At 40.1% G+C, this 2,600-nt stretch overlaps 2 non-coding genes across 2 annotated transcripts in view; both read right to left on the reverse strand.

Annotated features, from left to right (window-relative positions):
* Positions 1–51, reverse strand: part of LOC133934104 (5S ribosomal RNA) — a 119-nt gene extending 68 nt beyond the window's left edge. The window contains exon 1 of the ribosomal RNA XR_009912304.1: positions 1–51. This exon is cut by the window's left edge and continues 68 nt beyond it. This is a non-coding gene — a ribosomal RNA (5S ribosomal RNA).
* A 62-nt stretch (positions 52–113) lies between these two features.
* Positions 114–232, reverse strand: LOC133945737 (5S ribosomal RNA). The gene has a single exon (XR_009917463.1). It is a non-coding gene; the product is annotated as a 5S ribosomal RNA (ribosomal RNA).
* Positions 233–2,600: the final 2,368 nt, after the last annotated feature.

Below are 2,600 nucleotides of genomic sequence, written 5' to 3' on the forward strand. Positions count from 1 at the left end.
CTTCCGAGATCAGACGAGATCGGGCGTATACAGGTTGGTGTGGCCGTAAGCGAACGAGTCCACCCTCTGAACCTTATTTATACATGTAAATACGTCAGGTAAGACTGGAAAAAAGCTTACAGCACCTGGTATTCCCAGGCAGTCTCCCATCCAAGTACTAACCAGGCCCGACCCTGCTTAGCTTCCGAGATCAGACGAGATCGGGCGTATTCAGGTTGGTGTGGCAGTAAGCGTTTGAGTCCACCCTCTGAACCTTATTTATACATGTAAATACATCAGGTAAAAGTTGAAAAAAGCTTACAGCACCTGGTATTCACAGGCAGTCTCCCATTCAAGTACTAACCAGGCCCGACCCTGCTTAGCTTCTGAGATCAGACGAGATCGGGCGCATTTTTTTTTTTTTTTTTTTTATTATCAAAAATATATTGTATTTACATTTTTTGTATGTACATTACTTTTTTACATTCCTTCATGCTTTACCAGGTTTGTACATTTTTACATGCATATACCGTATTTCACAGGAAACACACAAATCAATAAATAAATAAAACCAAAATTAACTCATTGAATAAAGAAAAGAAAAAAAAACTTTTAACCAAAATTCATTCTCACCTCATTCACATTTCCATTTATTACTTCAATAAAAGTGCTGTCTTCCACGAATCCTTTCCTAAACTCCTCTTCCCCAATATAACTCCATATCAATCTCACATCTCTTTCTATCAGATGTTTGAAGATCGTCCATACCTCACATCCCCTTTTTTCATAATGGGCCATGTCCCTTCTTAGTTTTACGGCATATCTGGCATGGCTCAGCACATAGTTCATTAGATTAATATTGCATCCATCCTTTCTTTCATTCACACCAAACAGCCACAATTTCTTCCATTCCATCATTACCCCCAAATCCCCTTTCCAGCACTTGTTTATTAGTTCCTTCATTTTTCCAAAGTATCCCGTTAATTCCCCACATTCAACAAACTCATGCATACATGTTTCCACTCCCTCCTCACATACATCACATTCCTTTCCCACCTTGCTGTCAAATTTGCTGATTATTAGGTTGTTATAGATCCGGTTGTGCCTCAGCATAAAATCAAAATGTTCGCATTCAATACTATTCCATTTCACCCCCAGATTTTCCCATATCTTTCTCGCATCCAACTCATTCATTACTTTGCTCCACACCTTCTCTGCAGCCGGTCTCCGTATCTCATTTCCTCTCATACATTCATACATAACTCTGGTTTTCACATTTTTCAGACTCACCTTGCACTCCCCTTCCCCAACATACATCTCTATCTTGTTTCCCCCCTTCACCATGTTTTCTCTCTCTATCATTCCTATCCACTCTTTGGGCATTGCTTTCTTAATTTTTTCTAATTCACCTTTTGCTGTGCCTAGCCAAATTTCATCCCCATTTTCTCTTACTTCATCCACCACTGCCTGTGCTCCCATAAATCCTGGTATATACTCATACACTAAATCCCTTATCCTTCTTATCCCAGCCCTCCACATCACCCTGTTATAAATCATTTCTCCTCCCACCGTGAGTTTTGGATTTAAAAACACTGGTTGCTCCCAAACCTGTCTCACATCCTCGCATTCATACTTCACACTTTTTAAAAACTCACCCCATGCTCCCAACATCTCTTTGTGGATTTCAGTCACCCCATTCATCATGCCTTTTTTAAATTTCATGTACATTCCACTCTCCCCACATCCTCCACATTTATTCATTGCTTCTTTCAAAAAGGCCTTCCACACATGGTCTCCATCATCCCTTAAGTATCTTACCATCATTTTTACCCTTAGTGCCTTCTTTTTCCCCTCTAGATTCACTAACTTCAACCCCCCGTCTTCATAATCATTTTCTAAAACTTCCCTCGCTATCCTTACTCCCCCCCCATCCCACAAAAAGTTACTTATAACCCCTCTTTCAACACTCTCACAGGCACATCCATCACGTTCATCACATATTTCATTTTACTCATAATCAGCGCATTCACCACTACTACCTTACCTTTTAGTTTCAACTTCCTTAGTTTCCAAAACCCTAACGTTTTTTTCAAGCTATTTATCATTACTTCAATCCTATCTCTCCCATCTTTTCTCTACTCCCACCTATGTACATTATTTCTGACTTATCTATGTATATTTTGGCTCCAGATGCCCTACCATATAATTCTACACTCCCTAATACTTCAACTACACTTTCCCTATCCCTAACTGTCACCGTTGTGTCATCCGCATATTGATATAGAGTGCTCACCTGTCCACCCGGTATTTCTATCCCCCTAATCCTCCTATTTTTCAAAATGAGTTCCGCTAACGGCTCTGCCGACAAGGAGTACAGCAAAGCCGATAGCGGACATCCCTGCCTCACTGATCTTTCTATTCTAAATTCACCCGTGACTATCCCATTGACCTTAATCTTACTTCCTGCTCTTTCATACATTCTCCTCACCCATCCTATCAATTTCTCTCCAAATCCCATCTTTCCTAACACTTTATACAAATATCCGTGATCTACTCTATCGAATGCTTTATTAAGATCTAAACTCGCTATAACCCCTCCACTGTTTCTCTTCATGTGTATT

The sequence above is a fragment of the Platichthys flesus genome, chromosome 22 (assembly GCF_949316205.1).
Source record: "Platichthys flesus chromosome 22, fPlaFle2.1, whole genome shotgun sequence".
Classification (NCBI taxonomy): Eukaryota; Metazoa; Chordata; class Actinopteri; order Pleuronectiformes; family Pleuronectidae; genus Platichthys; species Platichthys flesus.